Below are 15,362 nucleotides of genomic sequence, written 5' to 3'. Positions count from 1 at the left end.
AATAGTAATACTATTATTATTATTATTATTATTATTATTATTATTATTATTATTGTTATTATTATTAATTATAATAATAATAATATTAATAGCAATAATTTTATAGTAATATCAATAATAATAATAATAATAATAATAGAAATAAATAATAATAATAATAATAATAATAATAATATCAATACTACTACTACTACTACTACTAATAATAATAATAATAATAATAATAATAATAATAATTGTAATAGATATATAAATATAATAATAATAATAATAAATGTCAACAATAAAAACAATATTACTATTAATAATAATAACAATAATAATAATGATAAGAATGATAATAATAATGATGATAATAATAATAAGGATCATAATAATATCAATAATAATAATAATTATTATTATAATAATAATAGCAACAACAACAACAATAATAATATCAATAATAATAATAATAATAATAATAATAAATATCAACAATAAATAACAATATTACTATTAATAATAATAATAGCAATAATAATAATCATGATAATGATAATAATAATAATAATAATAATAATAATAATAAGGATAATAATAATATCAATAATAATAATAATATTAAACATAATAATAGCAACAACAACAATAATAATATCAACAATAATAATAATAAATAATAATAATAATAAAAATAATAATAGCAATAATAATAGTAATAATAATAGCAACAACAACAACATCAATATTAATAATAATAATAATAATAATAGCAATAATAATATTATTAATAATAATATGTTTATTATTATTATTATTATTATTATTAGGTTCAATTATTTAGAAATGATTGTTATTTTGTTGTCAAATTCATTGATTGATCTAATTTAATAAATAGTTTAACATGCTTAAAATGTTTTCATAATTATTTCTGCATGTACACTATGAAACTATATATTTATTATTTGTTCATGTTATTCCAGCATTGCTTTTTTTCACCATTCGTTCCAAAAACAAATTTTCTTTCACCCCCCCAGATATATAAATATTAAAATAAGTTTGTACTTCAGTGGTCACATGATGCGCACAGGTCCAGTTCGGCTCCTGGCAATAAACCTTCCAGACCTCACTTCAGCGGGCTGCTAGGTTTCACCTCTCAGCATCAGTAGCTCTGGGTAAACTTACTATATTCCAGCTCTCCAGAACATTCTAATTACCAGTCCACCCTCATTACGTTTGCCATGTCATTGTGTGTGGACGAACGAATAAATGGAGGGAGGGAGGAGAGAGATGCACACACACAGAGAGAGAGAGAGACTGCAAGCGTTTTCAACCAATTCTGTAATTTCTTAATCACTTTTTTGGCAACCTTTGCATGTGCCTGGGTTAATACCGTAAATTGAATATTGCTTTGGTTTTCTCCTAAATAGGCTATCATGGCATTGCCGTGGCGCTTAGCGAAATCTATTATTGCAATTTGCATAGTCCTTTTTAGTGCAAAGATCCTACAAAGGCTAGAAGAACAAAGAGCTCATGAGGGAGAAAATAGGACAGGAATGATCCGGCTCGTGCCTCTCTCTCGTGACGTCAGCCCCCTAATGAAATCCTTTGACTGAGACCATAGCAAATGGCCAAATTCATATCTGACACTTAATGGTTTGCAAAGAAATTAGAAAGCTTGATATGTTCCTGATTAATTTATGCCACTTCTATTTTTTTCTGTAGTTTGTCTGAAAATAATTCACTTGGATGGATTTTTTAATAATAAACATTTTTTTAATTAAACATTTGCATTTAAACAAATTGAATGTGCATTTGAATTATAATGATAATGATGATGATAATATGAAAAAAAAATAATAATAAAATATAATAATGATGATATTATTCATAATAATTATATAATACTAATGATGATGATTATAATAATAATAATAATAATAAAATAATATGATGATAATAAAAAATAGTAATATTACAAAAATAATAATTATAAAATAATATTAATGATCATCATAATAATAAATAATAATAATGATAATAATAATAATAATGTTAATAATAATAATAATAATAATAATAATAATAATAATAATAATAATCAAATATATTAATGATAATATTATTCATAATAATATTAATAATAATAATAAACATAATAATAATAATAATAATAATAAAATACTAATAATAATATATAATAATAATATCATTATTATTAATAATAATAATATAATGATGATGATGATGATGATGATAATGATAATAATAATAACGATAATAATAATAATAATAATAATGATGATAAAATAATAAAAATAATAATTAAAAAAAAATAATAATAATATAATAATAATAATGATAATGAGGATGATAATAATAAAAATAATAATGATAAAATAATAATAATAATAATGATAAAATAATAATAATAATATTAAAATTAATAATGATAATAATACGAAGGATTAAATAAAATTGCAATGTGCAACGTGTGCCTTTTGGGAGAGCCGGCCACTTGATTTCCTATGAAAATGAATCGGCTATCAAACAATCTTCGTCTGCCGAGGATGATTATAAAGCCAGGAGAAAAAGAGAGAGCGATGGAGAGAAAGAGAGAGAGAGAGAGAGAAAATGCCCTTTGTGTAGGTGAAATGTGTCGGAGACTGTCATCGTAATATACCTCAGTGAAATGAAGGTTAATTCTGATGTACAGCCTGCATGGCAGTCATTATCAGCGAATCATGAAAATAAATTAAGCCACTGAAATAGATACGTCCTCCTCGCGCACGCAGCGGGGATCCAGTGAGCGATGGACGGATGAACTTTACAGATTATTATTGGAAAATACTGCCGAATTCAATTAATGCACCTAAAAGACACCTTTATAGAGGGCAGCCATAATTTAAACGACAGCGTGCGTAATTTTGCTTGTTATAAGTCAAATTTGCAGAGTTTCATGTTCCACATATTTCATTTTCCTCTCTCTCTCTTATCTCACATCTTAACGGACACATCTGCAGCATTTACAAAATAAAATCCTCCCAATTTATGCCTCGCTCTGTAATCCATCACGGCGGGCTCTCTCCTCTTTTCTGGCTCCGAACGAACTGGCACACAAACATTCTGATGATAGGGGCTAAAAGCTTGACCTCTGACCCTCCACGACGGGACGCTGCGGTGTGTGTTAATCCACGCAGGCATCTGACAAGCGTCGGGGTTGGTCGGGAGTCCATATCAGGCTGACCCCGGCGCGCGGCACCTTTATCTGTTAATCTGCCGCTCTCTTTAACAGCTTGCTGAATTAACACCCAGGCAGGGCAAGAGGGCTTCCGATTAACACACATCAGCCCCTCTGCGGCGAGCACAAAAGAAACGCTGGTGTCTGTCTGCTTGTGTGTAAGACGATGCACTGCACCCCTCCAGACGCTCAATCTCTCAAGTTGGGGAAAGTTAGGTTAATGTTGTTTGAATGCGTTGAAACAGAAATGGGAATACAAGGTAGGGTGGAGGGAGAATCTTGAATGTCTTTCTGTAGGAAAGTGATGTGGATGTCATTTAAATAGGTGGTTTGCATGGTTAAATACATATCTTAGTGCAATAAAATGGTATTGGAATGTATGTCAGATTTGTATTGCAACTCGCTAGTTGACAGTGGCAGATATAGAGATTTATTTCTCTTATATTAGCACACTTGAAAATGCATTGTTTGTTTGTTTGTTTGTTTGTTTGTATATTTTTTAAATCAGAATAATGTTCAGTGACAGAAACACTCCTAATGGAGTTCATTCTCTTATTTGGATTCTACAGGCCCTATCATACCCCCGTGGCATTAAGGCGCAAGACGTGTTTGGCGCGATTTGTTGCTATTTTCAGACCAGCACAACCCTAATTTTCACGTTTTGTGCCACATTGTTTAAATCGCAAATCCTTTTGCTCCACTTTGTGGATTAATGAAACAAAAAATTAAAGGATATGTTACAAAAAAAAAAAATTATTTTCTACATATTAACATACACGTATAAAAACCACTGCCTCCATGCCTTTTTTTTCAGTTGATTCATGACGATTTTCATTTGTATACTGTTAATATTAGTAGTGTTATTTATTATATTGTTACGATCCTTGATGGCAATTTGTCTAGGGTATTAAAAGGAGTAACATAAAGATGACCAAAGTATAAACTGATGTTGAAAAATGGCAAAAGAAAACACCAAACAACAAATTAGCACCGCAAAAGATTTATTGCTCCCACATTATTTACAATATTTACAAACCATAAGATAAATTTGAAAAGAACCAAGACAAATAGGAGAGGGAACTGAAGTTTGCGCATGGAAATCAAAGAAATAAATATAACAAAAACATTCCCTTAATCTCCTCCCCAATCCACTAAATAAGAAAATAACAATATGAAAAGAAAAGTCTTCAGCGCAAAGCGCCCTGAACTTACTCTATCTAATAAATAAAAATACAAAATTAGCGCACTTCGCTAACTAGTGTGTCTATACATCAATAATCCTGCGTGCAAATATGTATGTCACGTGACTTACTATGTTGTTCCAGATCTCCCTTGTCAAGTCACAGAAGGTTTTGAATGGAGCATTAGCGGGCTATAGATGTAGAAACACACGTCAGAACTCTCAAACAAATCTCACTCAAAGTCATCAGTTACTCACTCAAAGTCAACATCAATAGATCTCAATCAAAGCACACATCAGTAATAGCGACAACGCACACGGACACCACCAAACAGACAACACGCCAAAACAACAACAGCTGATCTCTCCCCATTGCCGCTTCCGTTTTTAAAGGGCTCTGCAACGAACGCGATTGGCAGAGAGAGAAGTCATCGTCACATGGTTGATTAGGATTGGCAGTCCTGTCAGCCAATAGTGGTCCAAAGTAGGTGGTACCTGAGAAAATGACAGGGCCGGTACAGAGAGAGAGAGAGAAAGAGAGAGACAGAAAGAACATACACGCAGCAAAACACGCAGCGGTTCGTAACAATATGCATATTTATATTTGTTTTAATAAAAACAAGTTAAGATTTGTCCACCTGTCATGTTTTGGAGACGTCTGCATCACCATGTGGGGCATAAGAAAAGGACGTGTGTTTGGATATAACTCTTTTTGACCACACTTCGTTATTAATATTCATTTATTCCTTTAGAACTGAATTTAGAAATAGTTTTGAAACAAATCTTTGCGCCTAATAAATTAAATTAAATATGTAGGCTTATGAATGTCTTCTGTGGAGTGTGTACAACACACTGATCTACAAAAGAGTAAATGTAAAGAGAAAGTAAAGAGGCCGAATGGAGAAGGCTCATTCCTTATCCTCAAGCTGCAGATGCTCTGTTTAACTGTTTTCTCGCTAATAAAGCCATGTAAATACTAAATGCACCATGGCATGATGCAACTGACTCTTAAAGGGAATGAATGGGAGACGAGGCTCTGATTGGTCCAATGCAGGTTGCACCTATAACTCATGAAGAGAATAAGCACAACCCTGTTAGGCTAAATTGTCCGTAGTGTATGAGGGTGAATGAGTGTTTGTGGATGTTTCCCAGAGATGGGTTGCGGCTGGAAGGGTATCCTCTGCATAAAAACGTGCTGGATAAGTTGGCGGTTCATTCCACTGTGGCAACCCTAGATTAATAAAAGAATTAAGCCGGAAAGAAAATGACTGAATGAATAAAATATTGCCATATGAATACAGTTTTATAAGATGGTTTGAATAGCTCTATTGACAGTTTTCTGGGGAGTCTAACAGTAATCAGGTACAGAAATTAATTAATTACAATGCTTTTCTTAGTTTGCTTGGTCTTGTTTCTTGTGCAAATACCAAAAAAACTCTTGGATTAAATAATATATTTTGTTTTTATCTGCCAGTGGCGTGAGCAAAAAAGATCTTATATTCGCTTTGACTAGATATTTGGACTAGAATCAACAAAAAATTGTAAGTATAAATTATTTTCATTAATCTTATCAATTCTCTATAAATAGTTTAATATAAAAAATATTTGTTACCTCCAAACATTTTTTTTTTTGGTGTGAAAATATTCTGTATTCACTTGCCTTAAAAACACATGCATGGTTAAACTTAGCAAGGAGTAGCTTCTGTAGCTTCCAATCAACTAGTTTGACTATAGCAGATGCACACATTGCGATATTGATGCTGAAGCAATATATTGTGCAGTCCTAGTATGCATGTGTAGATAAAAATGTATGTATGTATATGTAGATTTAAAATATTGAATATATTAAATATTAATTTAGCTTAATCTTTATAAAATATATTTCAAGCTTAAAATAAGACTTTTTAATTGTGTTTTTATATATGCATCACTAATATTAATTTAAAGTCTGTTTTCTTCTTGATGAAAATAGTTTGACCTCTGGCGTTTCAGAATTGTTATACATGGGAGTTATTTTCATTTTTTAAAAATGTTTTTTAATCAAAACCGTGGAACATTTGAACGAAAAGAAGCCTTCCCTCTGTAAAATATGCATATTTATTCAATATTTAACTATTTAGCTATAAAAATAAGTGCAAAAAGTATACATTTTACAAATTTTTAGTACTTAAAGCTAAGCTAAAAGCATTCTTATTTTATTTTCAGATAAAATGTGTAAATTCTTTATTCCCCCTCTTTTAAAGTATATTTTTTGACAATAGTAGATAATAGCTTGACCTCTGCTCATTCACAATTTTATATATACAGTATATATCAAATCATATTTTCCCATTTCCAGTTTCTGCTAATGAAATATATTTGCAGCATCCGTATGGATATTGAACTCATCTTTGGGTTGTGGAATTGGACGTGGACCATCACTCATTGCAGCAGATAGTAAAATCAATAGGTGTATTGTGTGTGTGTGTGTGTCTGTGTGTGTGTGTGGCACTGATATCTTTAGCACAGCCGCCTGTATTTGAGAGAAAAACGCAGCGAGAATAAAATGTGAGGGAGTGGGGCCACCTTTTGACGACAAGAACGCACAGACAGCAGTGCTTCCCCCCGCACACACACACACCCACACACACACTCTCTCTCACTCAGACCGGGCCCTTAGACAAAGCAGGGACGGCTAATTCCAATGAGAGCCAAATCAATCAGCTTTTTTTAATCACAGCACTACTTTTATAGTCTGGCAGTAATGATGAAATCCTACATAGGGTGATCCCCTAAGATGCAGACACACACACTGTCGATTTCAGACACTCCAGACGCTCACTGTGATGATTTTCATTTTTCAATTACATTATCTAGTCAGCCAATCAATCGTGGGGCTTATCAATAATTAATGCTTCAGTGGCTATTAAAACTCCTAAATAAAACTGCAACATGGCCTCTGACAACATTTAATGATTTTAGCTCTGTGACATATTGCCGGGGCGAAACAATCTCCATATTTAGTTTTAAATTGATCATTTTTTTTTTCCGGATGATTTATTACATCTGGAATGAGACAAACCGCATATCTTTATTTAAATTATGAATATAATACAGGACTGATGATTATTAGCTCTCACAGGCAACACACACAAACAGCTGCGTCTGGGCTGCAGAATTGAACAGATCAAGCTTATCGTTCGTAATAGAAAGTGTGTGTGTGTGTGTGTGTGTGTGTGTGTGTGTGTGTGTGTGTGTGTGTTTTTTTTCGCCACAGGCTCAGCTCCACTCAGAGGGGTGTTAACGTGTGTGGTTATGGGTCGGTGTTTCGGTCTGCTAGTCTAGCCTGTTGCTGTCGCCTCTTGTGGCGCGCGGATTTGTTGGTGATTCAGCTCAATAGCCAGAAACAACTGTTTATAAACAGCTCTGGAGCCGCAGGCCTTCAACCACAACAACCTCACAGCACAGTCAGCCGTGATCCCACTAATCACAGAGCAGATCTCTCTCTTTCTCTCTTTATTTCTCAATGAATGTAAGTGTGTATTAGGGATGCACGATATTGGGAAAAATCGGACATTGTCATATTTAGTTTTTCTGCGATATAGAATTGAAAATATTTCACATACAGTGTTTAACAGAGCAAGGAATTTCCTACAGTATTTCAGATAATATTTTTTTTCTTCTGGAGAAAGTCTTATTTGTTTTATTTTGGCTTGAATAAATGCAGTTTTTAATATTTTAAAGCCATTTTAAGGTTAATATTATTAGCCCACTTAAGCAATACTTATATTTTTGTCAATTTAAGCTGAATACTAGAAAATATCTAGTCAAATATTATGTTTTGTCATCATGGCGAAGATTAAAGAAATCAGTAATTGGAAATCAGTTATTAAAACTATTATGTTTAGAAATGTGTTGAAGAAAATATTCTTTCCGTTAAGCAGAAATTGGGGGAAAATATATAGGGAGGCTGATAATTCAGGAAGGCTAATAATTCCCTCAACTGTGTGTATTTGGGATTGACAATATTGTAAAAATCTGACATAGCAAGATTTAGATTTAACTGCAATAAAGTGATGCAGTTTCACAAGCAGACTTGAATAGCCTTAATCTGAAAGAATTAATACTGTTTGGTTGATTGGGGTGATTTTGTAGGCGAGTAAAAAATAACACGTCACACTTCATTTTAATGGTCCGTTTGTTGAATTAAGTTACATTGCATCTACATGCCAGCTAGTTTTCAATAGATTTATAAGTAGACTGTTGGGTTGAGGTTGGGGTTAGTGTAAGTTGACATGTACTTGCAAAGTGTCTCATAGTCAATTAAATGTCTGTTGAGGGAGCAGTATCAACAGATATTAAGCAGACAGTCTACTTATACTCAAACACATCAAAATAAAAAGTTACCAAATTATAACTTTTTTATCTCCTAATTTTATAATAGCCACAACAATCGACATCAATTTATGCTTTATATTACTTTATATAGCTTTATATAACTATCTATCATCAGTTTGTATCACGATTATTAATTTTTACATCATGATAACAACTTATTCATGATTTTAACTTAATGGGAATTTCATCATTTGGATGTGGGCAAATTAACAAACCCAAATTCCCCAAAATGCTTTTTATAAAACACATCAGAAATCAATAAATGTTTATTTGATGGCGTCTCAGGAGGTTTTGAGTCAGTGCTTGAAAAATTAACCATATTTGAGTGTACTGTACTCCCTTGATTTCACTATGTCTTAAATATAATTTATAACACTACACAAATTAAGTTAACTTAATGATTTTTACTAATTTATTTAGATTAAACATAAAACATTAGATTGTCTCAAAAAAAAACTAAAGAATTGAGTTGTTTCAACTTTTTCGAACAAGAATCAAGTCATTTTTTTCAGTGTTAAAAGCAAACTTAAACTTAATTTCTTAAATCACATTTATTCTCAAATAAATGCACCATGATTTAAGAGTGTTTTAATATAAAAAAAATAAATATATATATATATATATATATATATATATATATATATATATATATATATATATATATATATATATATATATATATATATATATATTTTTTTTTTTTTTTTTTTTTTTTTTTAATGATTTTAACAGTGGAGTAGAGTAGGGCTGTTCAATTTGTGGAGAATATTTAATAGAGAATCTTTTCAGATTTCGATTTGATTTGCGATTTAATTTTGCAGTCAAGCTTCAGCTCAATCTGTATCGTAGCTTCTTACTGCTAAAATGCAGTGAGTGTTAGTCAAAATAGATTTAAACATTGTCAAGTTAAACATTTATTCAAGTTTGTTTTAAAATATTCAGAAATGAAACACTGATTTTTCCCTAGAGTAAACAGTAAACACATAATATGACTTTACCTTTCTGTAAACCTTGAACTCAAATTAGGGAGATAGTGTAGCTTATTATAAAAACAAAAAAATAAAAATTATAAAAAATACAGAACACTCAGCAAACTAACATGCCTCAAACAACTCGGACATTCACTTTCGTTTGCTTGCTACTAGATTGAGTGTCACTGGTATTGTGTTCAATTGACTTTTTAGCAAGACACTCCTTATGTAGCTGCCTGTGGTGATTTTTAGGTGCTGGTTGTTGTATTTCCCTGTGCTGTGGCAACAATTCTTACAAATGATCTGTTTTTTTTTTTTTTTTGGTTTTTTTTTGGTATATGTAAATATTTACATATATCTTTGCAATAAGCTAGTCGCAATTTTTCAAGTCACGATTCGATTCGATTAATCGCACAGCCCTACACTGGAGCATCTTAAATCAACTTGCATGGCATTTACATCAGTGCATGCATTCTCAGAACTAAACCTGTGATTTTGCACTTGTTTGAGCTTAAGAATCAGTGTATGATTAAAAACAGTGGATATTCTTGAGCAGACTTTTACTACATGATCTACGTGTTAAATCCTCTTTTCTTTTTAAAACTCTTTCCAATACTAATGAATCAGTCACAAACAGACCAGAAATGTGCATCAAGACAGTCAGTTCAGGGTGCAAAACTGTCCTGTGCAGGTTGCAGATGTTGGATGCGGTGTGTCTTCTGAATAGAGAGAGAGTGCTGGAACATCTGTCAGCACTCAGGCCGCTGTGATGAGGAGTGGTGCTGGTATGCAGAAATCAGCAGGGCCGGTGAACTTGGCACAGTTTTGTTGTTTATTTGGCCTGACCCAGCGTTCGCCGCGAGGCTACGGCAGCCGCTCGCTGAAAGAAGCTTTTGTCCTGCAGCTAGAAATCTGTTGCAAATATTTACCGTACAGGGTGGGAATGCGAAGGCCTGGCCCTCGTCCAGCCAGACTGCGGCTATAAAATTCACTGCACATTCTTGAATTAGTCGTCCTTTCGAACCGCGCAGAATTTATGCCCTCCCTTTATTAATGAGATCACGCTGTCAAAGATTATTGGCCATTTACGCTGTCAATGTATGGATTTCACAATCCCACTCAAGCGAGAGCTCAGCTATAATTTAATATCTCTGAACAGAAATACATATGTGCCTTTCTGAAGTCTGGACACGGCTAAAATATGAATGTTTCCGGGAAAATGTCTAATATTTTAAGCCATCTTTTCTTTTTTTTTGTGCATGTTTTATGTGATGTAATGGATATTCTTCCTCCACATCTTTTTCCCCCATTTAACTTATCTATATATTTATGCATTTTTGTACATTACTAGTCTTCATATATTATATATATGCATTACTGACTCCAAATGTATATATACAATTTATTTCTACACTGTACTAATAAGATAAAGACAGTTGCAATCAGAATTATTAAACCCCCTGAATTATTAGCCTCCTTGTTTGTTTATTTCCCCAATTTAATTAGGGAAATAACTTTTGCCTAATTTCCCTAACCTGCCTAGTTAACCTAATTAACCTAGTTAAGTCTTTTAATGCCACTTTAAGTTGTATAGAAGTGTCTTGGATATCTAGTCAAATATTATTTACTGTCTTCATGGCAATAATAAAATAAATCACTTATTAGAAATACGTTTATTTAAAACTATTAAATAATACTTATTAGAAATAAGTATTAGTTAAACTATTATGTTTAGATATGTGTTGAAAAAAAAAACTTCTTTCCGTTATATACAGAAATTGGGGGAAAAACTGAACAGGGGGGCTAATAATTCAGGGTGTTTAATAATTCTGACTTTAACTGTATGAGTTCACCCCATTTTGAGAATGAATATTTTTATCCATTTCTCAGTGAATATAGGGGATGTATTTTGGTGCATTTAAACAAAGCAGATTTATTAAACAGATATATTTATTAAAATAGTATTTTAGTCACTAAACATATTTCGAAATTGAAAGATAAAACAATTAAATGTATTTTATTATAGAAATATTTTTTTGAAAATTTGCTTCTCTTGATTTTTCCTCTTTTTTATTTTATTTGTATTTAGTATTTTTCTATAACAAATATATTTGGCTGTACTGGCTTTTGGACCGTTATCCTTAGTATTTTTGATAGATAAGCTCCAGATTTGGCTTCAGTACTGACTAATCTAATGTTTATAGCTTCCTATAAAAAAAATAAATTTAATATATTTGTGAGGGGTGTACTTATATATGCGGAGCACTGTATTTTTGGTGTTTTATATATAGTTGGATAGGTTTATTTTGCTTTAAATTAAAATTCAATATGAAAATGATGCATTTTGTCATGTTAGAGGAAAAAAATGCTTTAATCAGCAATATGTAATGCATCAAAACGTGTATTTTACATTCCGTTTATCAAATCATGATTTGTTGACCTTTCTTTGGTCATCGATTTTCAGTGATTGTTTTCCCCCCCTCCGCTACTTCTCAGAGGAAGAATCCGAATAAATCGTTTTTTCCCCCCCATTTCTTTCCTCGGGCTCACACTTGGGTCAGTGCTAACAAACGCAATTTCAAACGCCGCATATCATCACAGAGTGAACGTGTGTGTGTGTGTGTTTCTGCGGTCTTCCCCATCTGCTTCATCTGTTACCCTTGCAGCCGGACCTTGCCAACAGCTTCTCCAGCACATTGACATGCAACAAAGCTAATGGTACCCAATGCGGGAGGGTCTAATCTCGACTAACTGACAAGATTTAAATCGAGGAGACATGTTCTGCTGATTAGCTTCCACACCCACAATTATCCAACTGGGGTGTCAAGCAAGGTTTAACATCTCCACTGATTCTTCTCTCTGGAGAGATCCGGCAGAAAACGCAATCGCTTTTAATAACTGCAGCCACCTCCAGCAACACCATCCAGCGACTGCAACGTTCCCAGCCATTCCGGCTCCCTTCAAAATTAACCTTTCCAGCAAAAAATATAATTTCGTGCAAAATGAACCGCCGAGCCCTTCTCTTTCTCTTTCTAGCACCCCCCCTCTCCCCTCCTTCGAATAATTTATTCAAATTGCCCAACTCAGAACAGTGGAGCAATCTGCTGCCCCAGAGAGGACCTGTGAATTCAGATTTTATTCTGGGGAGGGAAAAAAAACGAAGTTTATACACCTGGCCGTCTCCTGACAAATAAGGGACTCATTTGAAACGTCCCCTCGGTTGCGTGCGAATGAGCGCGCCTCGTTAAAATTCGCCTCATTTGAATATTCCGTGCAAAAATATTATTTGATTGCGGGGTGTGTCCTGCGTGTGTTTTCTCCTCGCGCACCAAGCCCCCATCGGGCGGCATATGTCACCCGTGACTTTGAAACACAGATTGACCCCGTTTCGCGCAGGTGCGATTAAGGGGACGTCACATGACGTTGACGGACAGCTCGCTTAATTCCGCCCCTCGGAAGCTGGAGTGGCATCAGTTCGGCTTTCGCCTCCACTCAATCACCCGTTTTCCTGCACTAACGAACTGTTTTTCTGACGCTGATGAAACCGGGACACAAAGCAATGCGATTAATAATTTATTGTTTAGTTTTACTAATTGATCTGTTTGGGGAGCGAGGATAAAAGTGAAGCTGCATCCTCAGATCACAATGCTTTCATATGGCATTTATACACAAGCCGCAGCAGGTTCCCTCTAGATGAATAATGAACTAAACAAGATCAAATGATTCTCTCGGAGGACTGGAAGAACACAACAAAGTTGCACAAATAGCGAAGGTTCAGTCCGAAGCAAGGATGTGGAAGCGTGTCCTCTTTGTCTTATGGTGTCATTCTGGCCTTGGGTTTACTGAAACATTGTCAAAAGCATAATTAAAGGGTTTATATTCGCACATACGAGATGAGCTATTTTTGAAACTGTGAATGCCTGTGAATAAATTAGGCAGATTACTGCACTTTGAGTCAAAGCAAATGTGAGCCATGTTTAAGACTAAAGATATTAGATGCTATCTGTCGCGCGCGCGTGGAGTTTAGCTTTCCTCAATATGCAGGATTGTATCTTATGAATATTTGAATTTGGGTCACATTTTTGTGTCCTCGTCCAATTAACTTTGTTAAAAAATGATTTTATGTACAGTGTGTGCACGTGTATATGATGAATGAGAATGAGTGCTGGTTAATTTCACTTCATTGCATTAAGTTGTTAACAGACATGTTTAGTTGCATGACCAGTCCTCAGAACTGTCATCGTTATCTTATAAACAGCTTATCATTCTGTGTGACTTATTAAATGGAGTTTGCTTGACCCTATGATTTATGCAAAGTAGAATAAATTTGGTTTATTATCTGTTTTTATTATGAAAACTGGAAGAAATTGTTACAAATATCTTACCACTCCGTCCAGAATACACTTTTAAAAGTAACAACAGATACAAGAATAATAATAATAATAATAATAAAAATAATAATAATAATTATTATTATTATTATTATTATTATTAGTAGTAGTAGTAGTAGTAGTAGTATAATAGTAATAATAATAGTAATAATAATAATAGTATTAATAATAATAATAATAATAATAATAATAATAGTATTAATAATAATAATAATAATAATAATAATAATAATAATAACAATAAAATAATATTAATAACAATAAAATTATTATTAATAATAAAAATATTATTATTGTGTTGTTGTTGTTGTTGTTGTTGTTGTTGTTGTTGTTTTTGTTGTTTTTGTTGTTTAAATTGGTTATTACAGTTTTTTGTGTGGTTGCAAAATATTTTTTTGCAAATTCTTAGGTAAATTGTTAAATTAAATAAGTTTTATAATCTTGAAATGGGTCATTTTAACTTATATGACATGAAACCAACTTAAAATAACTTGTGTAACTTAATAAATTAAGGGTTTGGATGATAATTATTTACAATATTTATGTACACTAATAAAATCCTGCTTGCCTTAAATTTTTAAGTTGAATCAAATTAAACTAGTCATTTTAACTTAAATGGCATGAAACCAACTTAAAAGAGCTTGCATAACTTAATAAATTAAGTTGGAAACATGTACTTAGTTTAATAAGCTCTAATTAACATAAAGACATATGATAGTGTGACTTATTGATCATATTAGTACAGTGTAGAAATAAATTGTACACATACATTTGGAGTCAAAATGATTAGCCCTCCTATTAAATCTTAATTATTCATGATCAAAATATGTCTGCATTTTTGTAAAGATTTTTTACTGTAAATTATTACTACACGGAAGGATATTTTAATATAAAAAAAATAAACTAATTATAAACTAGATCTGTATTCCATCGTTTTGATGCATGAACCACCCTTTGCATCTACTGTATGACACATGTGCATGCATCCACCATTATAAGCTCAAGTTTATGTCATCCGTCTCCACAATAGCTTAATATCGTGTCCCAAGGTCAAACGTTAAGCCTTCGTCTGTCTGATCAGAACAGCCCCTGCCATCCCGAGGTGCTGTTGCTATTAGCAGCAACTCGGAGACATTCAATGTGCTAATTTCAGGAGAGAAAAAAAAAAGAGGAGGAGGAAAGGGAGGGAGAACGGAGATATGAGCTCCTTAGTAACATCA

The 15,362-nt window shown here is 32.7% G+C and overlaps 1 protein-coding gene across 15 annotated transcripts in view; it reads left to right on the top strand.

The window, feature by feature from the left end:
• Nucleotides 1-15,362, top strand: part of mdfic (MyoD family inhibitor domain containing) — a 348,344-nt gene that overhangs the window by 248,134 nt on the left and 84,848 nt on the right. For 3 of the 15 annotated variants that reach the window (XM_073945431.1, XM_073945432.1, XM_073945425.1), the window contains one exon: nucleotides 7,660-9,227. The exons of the other annotated variants lie outside the window; for them this stretch is intronic. The gene's annotated coding sequence lies outside the window, so the exon portion shown is untranslated. Of the gene's footprint in view, nucleotides 1-7,659; nucleotides 9,228-15,362 lie in introns of those variants that run through there. 15 annotated transcript variants of the gene reach the window in all.

The sequence above is a fragment of the Danio rerio genome, chromosome 4 (assembly GCF_049306965.1).
Source record: "Danio rerio strain Tuebingen ecotype United States chromosome 4, GRCz12tu, whole genome shotgun sequence".
In the NCBI taxonomy this organism is placed as follows: domain Eukaryota; kingdom Metazoa; phylum Chordata; class Actinopteri; order Cypriniformes; family Danionidae; genus Danio; species Danio rerio.
The sequence above is the reverse complement of the archived record's forward strand: the minus strand, read 5'-3'. Positions and strand labels throughout refer to the sequence as shown.